Source organism: Musca autumnalis, unplaced genomic scaffold (genome assembly GCF_047663935.1).
Source record: "Musca autumnalis isolate F117 unplaced genomic scaffold, ASM4766393v1 scaffold_1, whole genome shotgun sequence".
NCBI classification, from domain to species: domain Eukaryota; kingdom Metazoa; phylum Arthropoda; class Insecta; order Diptera; family Muscidae; genus Musca; species Musca autumnalis.
The window spans coordinates 83,082,746-83,091,651 of record NW_027411644.1 but is presented as its reverse complement, the minus strand read 5'-3'; the positions used below and the strand labels follow the sequence as shown (position 1 = coordinate 83,091,651).

General features: G+C 34.3%; 1 long non-coding RNA gene across 4 annotated transcripts; it reads right to left on the bottom strand.

Annotated features, from left to right (window-relative positions):
- Positions 1-1,160: 1,160 nt before the first annotated feature.
- Positions 1,161-3,462, bottom strand: LOC141402182 (uncharacterized). 4 transcript variants are annotated; one of them, XR_012412553.1, is made up of 4 exons: positions 2,884-3,335; positions 2,583-2,816; positions 1,680-2,509; positions 1,161-1,612 (listed from the first exon to the last, which is right to left on the bottom strand). It is a non-coding gene; the product is annotated as an uncharacterized lncRNA (long non-coding RNA). The 4 variants fall into 4 exon arrangements; XR_012412552.1 differs by having other exon boundaries at positions 1,161-1,813; positions 1,884-2,509; positions 2,884-3,332; XR_012412554.1 differs by lacking the exon at positions 2,884-3,335 and adding an exon at positions 3,403-3,462 and having other exon boundaries at positions 1,161-2,509; positions 2,583-2,752.
- Between the last annotated feature and the right edge of the window lie 5,444 nt (positions 3,463-8,906).

Below are 8,906 nucleotides of genomic sequence, written 5' to 3'. Positions count from 1 at the left end.
GGAACTGAGAAATCTTCTTCATAATGAAAAGATTGATTTTGCTTTTATTCAAGAATGCCATCTTCGGAAGAATCGTTACGTGAAAATAGATGGATACAGCTTTATTTACGACAATTCACCTATAGGAATTGGCGTTTTTGTGAAAAATAGCATTCATTTTACTCGGGTGAATACAAGCGATATTGGTATTAATACCTCTCTCATAAAGGTAGAAACTTCTTCAGACAATGGAAGCAAAAAATATTTGATTGGGTCGGTTTATATACCTTGCAATCATCCAGTGAGCAGACTAGAAGCAGATCTAAATAATCTTCTCCAACTGTGTAATTCTTTTGATGGGTTCATCCTCGGTGGAGATCTCAATTCCAAAAGTCCTATTTGGGGTGATTTATATGAAAATTCTAATGGAAAAGTTCTTAATTCGTGGCTTGATAACAACGCATTAGATGTCACTAGACTTTGTGACATAACACCGTCATACCCTAACGGACCTTCCTTCTTGGACCACTTTTTATTAAGCGCTCACCTAATAAACCACTGTACCCAGAATTATCGAATATCCTCCTTGCCGACTTTTTCAGATCATTTCCCGCTTAAACTCATGCTGAAATTTGATAGTTTTAGTATAATCCTGAGTCAGCCAAAATTCTTCATATCATATAAAAATACAAATTGGAATGATTTCCGACATGATTTGCAGTCAGCATCACAAGAAATCATGCCCCCAACAAATAGAAACATGGATAACGACGAGATTGAAACAGTCATCGATAGTTTTAATAGCGTATTTAACCGCATTCACAACTCCCACTCGGAAAAGGTTATGCTAAAGGATGGAAAGCTTCCTCTATCTAGTAAAATCCAGAAGTTTCTCAAAATTAAACATCAATGGCAGAATGAACTTAAAAAAATTTTTCACCGAACAGGAAACAGGATCAGCCGTGAGTACACAATCCTTTCCAAACAAGTACAACTACTAAAAACTATCATAAAAGAGCTAATAGAAATAGAATCTGCTCATGCTTTCAACAATAAACTGAAAAAAATTAAACCTGGCCCGTCGGCATTTAAAAAAATTTCACAATTTACGGGGAAGTCCAAATCTTCTTTTTGCCAGAAGCTCCAAAGTGGTAATGACATTATTACAAACAGTACTGAAATTGCAAACCAGTTCCAATCATTTTATTGCTCAATATTTCAAGAAAAATTGCCATTAAATCCAGTCCATGATCTCAATTCTAGAGTTACATCTTGTATTGACGCCACTTCATCACGCATTTACTCCTTTGATAATGGTTTCTCTGCTTTGAACAATCCAGACACCCATCATTTCACTGGCTCTGAAAAGATAAAGAGCATTATTTCTAATATTAATTCAAAAAAGTCTAGCGGCCCTGACGGAATATCAAACTATATGATTAAAAAATTTCCAGAGGCAACAATAAAACTTTTGGCCTGCTTATTTAATAATTGCATCAACAACGGCTATTTTCCATTGCAATGGAAATGTGCGAAAATCATACCGATTAAAAAAAAATCAAATAGTGCATACGTGGATGATTTTCGCCCGATTTCTTTGTTATCCAACATAGGAAAAATCTTTGAGTCGGTTCTAAAGGAAAAAATTGAGAATGAATTAATAATTGATCCAATTTCTAACTTCCAATTTGGATTTAAACCTGGCCATTCAACTCAACACGCTCTGCTCAAGTTTCATAGCGATATTACTTCGAACTTAAGGAACCAAAAATGCACTGTGGCGATATCCTTAGATATCCAGAAAGCATTCGACTCTGTATGCCACATGGGAATCCTGTATAAATTAATTGAAATTGGTATAGATCCATATCTTGTGAAAATAATGAATAGTTTTTTCACATTACGTTCGTTTTCGGTCCGTATTAATGAGGCATCATCACCATTGGGTTCAGTAGAAAGTGGTGTCCCTCAAGGCAGCATTTTGGCACCATTTCTCTTTAATTTGTTTCTTCATGATTTTCCTCATATCATACAGGATTCACAAGCTATCTTATATGCCGATGATTGTTTGATCTACGCACATAATGTATCACCATTTTTAGCGTTAAGTGACGCAAAAAATCACCTTCTAATTGTGAACGATTATTACAAGAAGTGGGGTATACAGATTAATGCCGCCAAATCAGTTGCAATCTGCATACGCAACGCTTCAGGAAAATGTCCAAGGCACGTAGTTCCGGAGAGCAAACTGCTAGAACTATCCTTAGAAGGAGTGGAGATACCCTTCAAAACAACATTGAAATACCTCGGCATCCAATTCAACAACCTCATGAAATTTAACTCACACGCGCGAGCCAACATGCAAAAAACAAAGGGTATATTAGCCAGGCTTGCGTTTATTCTAAACAGCAAACACTTACCAGAAAAAACCAAGCTCCTTCTTTACAAGGTAGCAATAAGGCCCGTTCTGCTATATGGATTCCCGATCTGGTTCTCTATTTCCCCAATAGTGGCCAAAGAATTGGAGATCCTGGAAAGAAAAATATTGCGAAAATGCATCAACAAGAACTACATTAATGAATGTAAAAGATACTCCAACACACATATATACAATGCATCCCGCATTGTTCCCCTTTGTGAATATGCCATGGTCCATCAAAAAATATTCATCGACAAATTGGCCTCGCACGAAAACTCCTTGATGAAAGAAATTTATGAAGCTGATAAGAATATTTCCTGGACAGACTCTTCCTATCTGTCATCTGTAGGGGTACTAAACGAAATATCAGACGTTACAGATGGTTACAACTTGTCTCAGTTTTATGTAAAATCCACTCCTGGAAGTCACAGAGGATAATTCATTTATTAGTTTATTCGGTCGTTAAAAGTAACAACTACACTTACCTCTTTTTTCATAAATAATAAGCTCATTGAGCAATCGATTGGCATAAAATGCCACTAATATCTGTGTTAAATACATGTAAATTTTTAATGTTCATTTTATCCATAATAAGCTTTTTTGAGCTATCGATAATCTGTGATAATAATTATATTTTACTATAAAAAAATGTCAAATTAAAATAATGACTTCTGTCACATCTGTTAGACATTGTATTCAACAGACATCTTTGTTATTTAGTTTTTTAATGTTTGTTTTTGTTTTTTATTTATTTTGCTACAGACGTATACGCTCTGTTCGTAACAGCTGAGGCCAGGAGCGAGCCTCATTCTCTCTTATCATATTGTACCAATTCTCTTGTACGTTATACATTAATATTTCTCGCGTGTAGCATATCTTTACGTATTTACTGTATATTAGAACAAGACGACAATAGTTCTAAGTAAAACTTTTTTTGCCATTCGATTACTATGTACATTTACTGAAAAGAAGAAGACTCAAATAAATATTACTTACTTACTTACTTCATCCGTTGTGGGTTAGGTATAGTTGTTATTTCACACCATGTGAACCGCACTGTATGTGGTGAAAAACCCCGTAGCTTATCCACATAAACATTCAACGCCGACAAACATATGTTTAAGCGCCCCATACACTATCAAATTTTGATGTCAACATTTGTAGTAGTATGTGTACATTTTTCAAAATATGAGAATGTGTGTGTGTATTTTATGGATTGAGGAAAATCAAAACAGTTTTGATTTTCAAAATGAAACCCAATCAATCCAATGAATATGGTTTATTTTCAAAATTGTCGAAAAGAAATTTTGGAAAAAGAAAACATTGTGTTTGGTATGAAATAAAAAAAAATTAAGTTCATTCGTTTGGTAGAGGAAAATTTGAAGATTTTGGTTGCAGATTGAAGGCTGATTGAATGCTTTGCTACACACTTATCAAGCACACACGTACAGAAGGAGTTCATCGGATGGACAAGCCAATTTGATAGTGTATGCCATGCTTTATGCTTTCCTTGTTCATTCAGTGATTAGAGTTGTATAGTTCATGAACGAACTAGTTCAATTGAACGATTCATTGAAAAGAGCGTATGAACTAGATCAGTCGATATAGTTCATTATAGTTCAATAGTTCACTGAACTATAATCAGTCGGTGACCGTACGATCTACGAACGATTCACAATCTAGTTCAACATGTCGTTCACAAATACATACATAAAGTGACGGCTTCGTCTATGTTAAGGGATGCCTTTGCAATGTGATCAGTTTGTTTATGTTTTGGATCAAGGTACATGGAATAGCTGTCCGAAAATGAAGATTTCTACAAAAACATACGAGACATAACATATTACAATATGTCGAATCCATTACCTATTGAATCTGCCTTTTTGGATAGAAAAAAGGAAAAACAAGTAAGAAAAGCGTTAAGTTCGGTCGGGCCGAACTTTTTATACCCTCCACCACAAATTTCAGCCATTTCGGTGGATTAATGTGGCCACAACCTTCAAAATACCAAAATTCGGAAGGTACCGTTCCATGGGGGCTATATGATGGCTTGGACCTACACCTACAAATTTCTGGGGGAAAGTTTTATACGCCTAAAGAAGACTAAATACCAAATTTCAGCCATCTCGGTGTGATAATGAGGCTAAAACCTTCAAAATATCGAAAATCGGGAGATATCGTATTATAGGGGCTATATCAACACGTGGGCCTATATAAACATTTTATGGTAGAACTGTTTCTTAGCCTCTGGAAACACAAAATACAAAGTTACAACCGATTCTTTGGTCAACTGGGTCTAATACATTCAAAATATATTAAAATGACGCGTACTTTATAAGGGGCCTTATGTGGGGGCTATACCAAAACGTGAACCTATATAACCCAACTTTGGTAGGAATGTTTTCTGGCCTCTGAAGACACAAAATACCAAATTACAACCAATTCTGTGGTCAAATGGGTCTAATACATTCAAAATATATTAAAATGACGCGTACTTTATATGGGTCCTTATATGGGGCCTATACCAAAACGTGGACCTATATAACCCAACTTTGGTAGGAATATTTTTTGGCCTCTGGAGACACAAAGTACCAAATTACAACCAATTCGGTGGTAAAATGGACCAAATATTTAAAAAATTCCTTAAAACGACGACGCGTCACGCGTCATTTTGTATGGGGGCTATACGAAAGCGTGGACCTACATAGCCCGCTTTCAATACCAAAAGTCCTACGTAAATATAACATATATTCCCAAAATTTCATCAACCTACGTCAATCCGTTCGGACGCTAGAGTGATTTCCACAGACGGACAGACAGACAGACGGACGGACATGGCTATATCGATGTAGAATTGCACGCTGATCAAGAATATATATACTTTGTGGGGTCTACAATGATTATTTCGAGTAGTTACAAACGTAGTGACAAACTTAATATACCCCCATCCTATGGTGGAGGGTATAAAAATAAAAAGAAACACACACACAAAGCTTTTTTACAATGACAATTTCTACACACACAACATACGATTTTTTACCAGCCACCTAAATGAATGTTTTTCTAAAATTAATTATTCTTTCTTTAAAAATGCAATAAAACTATGCAAATGTAATATTTTTGTTATGGAGTAGTTAAATTAGATTAGTCTTTTGTTTGTTTGTATATGGAGTATGTATGCGTTTTTATCAAACGACCGATTAAGAGCCGATGAACGATTTTGATCCGAATGATTGAACTGGACAGTGAACTATGAACTAGATTACTGACCTAGTTCAGTTTAAAGAGCTGAGCTATTGAACTAGATCCTTCAAATGAACTAGATTGCACAACTCTATCAGTGATATCCATTAAAGGGTATTTATAAGTTCTGTTCCTTTACGTGCAAGAATCTTCAAGTTTTACCACTTTTTACTCGAAAAGCGTTCCTTTACTTCAGACACCATACAATGCAATGAGTTTACAACTTTTACTACTTTTGCCGGTTTTACCATTTTCAAAAGTAAAGGAACAGACCGATAATTTGACGATTTTTTCCTTACGTATTCTCGTGGAGAATTCTTAATAAATTAAAATGAAACGTAAATTATCACATTGCACACTTTTCAATGCAACAAATAATGTTTATCATATGAAAATGAAATATTATATGTAAATTATGTATAAAAGTAAAATTTTAATTTAATAATTATTTTTTAAGCATTTTTCTGACCTCTAAAGTTGACAACACTGTTATTTGCAGAAACAGTTGGTCCATACAGATATCCATGGTACCATGGTAGAATAAAGTAAAGGTAGGCCACAGCTCACAGCTGATTACAATTTTTTTCTTTTTATGGCCTAATCTGTCAAAAGCAGGGTTGACATTTTGTACTGTTTTTGTCATTATGCAATCATAAATGTAGATGTATTGCTGAATTGTTCCAACAAAAACTTCTGCTGTAACACTATATCTTAAAATTGAAAACAAGGACAAAAATGTGTATTCGCGTGGCAAAATAAAATTGTTGATTTTTTAGCAAAACTTACGAATGAAAATTTTATCAAATATTGATATTAATTTAAATTCGTTCCAAAAGTACGGGAATGTAAAAAATTAAAATTTTTGTAAAAATTCTGCTGACATTTATCAGCAAATCGGATGCCAGCCATCACGATGTCAGATTAGCCAAACTTGTCAAGTAGAAAATAAGTGAATGATATGTTTTCACTGTCATAAGTTTGGGAAGAACTTTTGCTATTTTTGGAACACTTTTCCAACAAGAATATTCTGGAGCCTATCTAAAAAAAAGTTTTTTACTCTATTTGGTACTTTTAACATATAAAAAGTGAAGCTCTAAGTTCCATATGTTTTTGTAAAACAGGATAGCTATTCAGATACATCTACCATTATTATTGTACCATGCCATTTGACGTTTTAAGCCATGGCTGCAGGGTGGCATTTTTCAGTGATTTTCATACCTGGCCTACCTCTACTTGATTGTACCATGCATGGTACAATGAAGTAGAGGTAGGCCAGGTATGAAAATCACTGAGAAATGTTACCCTGCAGCCATGGCTTAAAACGTCAAATGGCATGGTAAAATAATAATGGTAGATGTACGTGCATAGCTATTCGTATTACAAAAACATATGGAACTTAGAGCTTCACTTTTTATATGTTAAAAGTGCCATATAGTGTAAAAACATTTCTTTAGCTAGGCTCCAGAATATTCTTGTTGGAAAAGTGTTCCAAAAATAGCAAAAGTTCTTCCCAAACTTATGACAATGAAAAAATGTCATTCACTTATTTTCTACTTGACAAGTTTGGCTAATCTGACATCGTGATTGCTGGCATCCGATTTGCTGATAAATGTCAGCAGAATTTTTACAAAAATTTTAATTTTTACATTCCCGTTCTTTTGGAACAAATTTAAATTAATACCAATATTTGATAAATTGTTCATTCGTAAGTTTTGCTAAAAATCAACAATTTTATTTTGCCACGCGAATACACATTATTTGTCCTTGTTGTCAATTTTAAGATATGTTACAGCAGAATTTTTTTGTTGGAACAATTCAGCGATACATCTACCTTTATGATTGCATAATGTCAAAAACAGTACATAATGACAACCCTGCTTTTGACAGATTAGGCCATAAAAAGAAAAAAATTGTAATCAGCTGTTAGCTGTGGCCTACCTTTACTTTATTCTACCATGCAGATATCCATGGTAGAATAAAGTAAAGGTAGGCCACAGCTAACAGCTGATTACAATTTTTTTCTTTTTATGGCCTAATCTGTCAAAAGCAGGGTTGTCATTTTGTACTGTTTTTGACATAATGCAATCATAAAGGTAGATGTATCGCTGAATTGTTCCAACAAAAAAATTCTGATGTAACACTATAGCTTCGTTCCCGTACTTTTAATGGTAAAACTCGTAAAAGAGAGAACTGCAAAAAATTTGTTTTCACACACAAGTTTTTTGAAATAGTTCGGGAACGGAAAAATGGAAAATACGTCAAAAAAACTGGAACAAATGTCAGAGTCGGCGTATCAGCCAATCAGACGCCGGCAACCATGTTACTTTTTTTTTACTCGCCCAAATTTGTCGTGTAAAAAGTTTTTAAAGAGAGTGTCGTTCAGCGCCATTTTTGTTTAAAGAGAAGTGAACATTATACAACTTTTTTGTGTACGGGAACGCTTTTTCGAGTAAAATGTGTAAAAGTCGTAAAAATTGTAAACACTTTTTAGTTCTGGAACACAGCTTATATCTTAAATTGACAACAAGGACAAATAATAGCTGTGTTCCTTTACTTACCTGAGGTTACCATTTTAACCATTTGTTACCATTTTTAACCTGCAAAGCGTTCCTTAACCCCGAAAAGTGGCAAAACTGGAAGCAATTTTTAAGAGAGTGAGAGGGGAGAGAGCGAAAATAGCTTTCTCTTCCACCAGAGGCTACCAGCAAAATTTCTGCAGGTAGAAAATGGCAGAACTGATTTTTCGACTTTTGTTTGACGATTATTTCACAAAATGGACGAAAAACCGAAGAAAAAGTCGAACACTGACAACACTAAATTAAAAACTGTGAAATAAAATACGAAAATTGATTTTTTATGTTTTTTTCTTATATTGCTGCCGGATCAACCATTTTTCCGTTCCTTTACTTTTCTGGTAAAAATGTTCATGAGAGAGCAATTTTGAACAATTTTGACACTTTTCTCTTTTACCACTCTTACCATTAAAAAAGTAAAGGAACAAAGCTAATGTGTATTCACGTGGCAAAATAAAATTGTTGATTTTTTAGCCAAACTTACGAATGAACAATTTATCAAATATTGATATTAATTTAAATTTGTTCCAAAAGTACGGGAATGTAAAAATTAAAATTTTTGTAAAAATTCTGCTGACATTTATCAGCAAATCGGATGCCAGCAATCCCGATGTCAGATTAGCCAAACTTGTCAAGTAGAAAATAAGTGAATGACATTTTTTCATTGTCATAAGTTTGGGAAGAACTTTTGC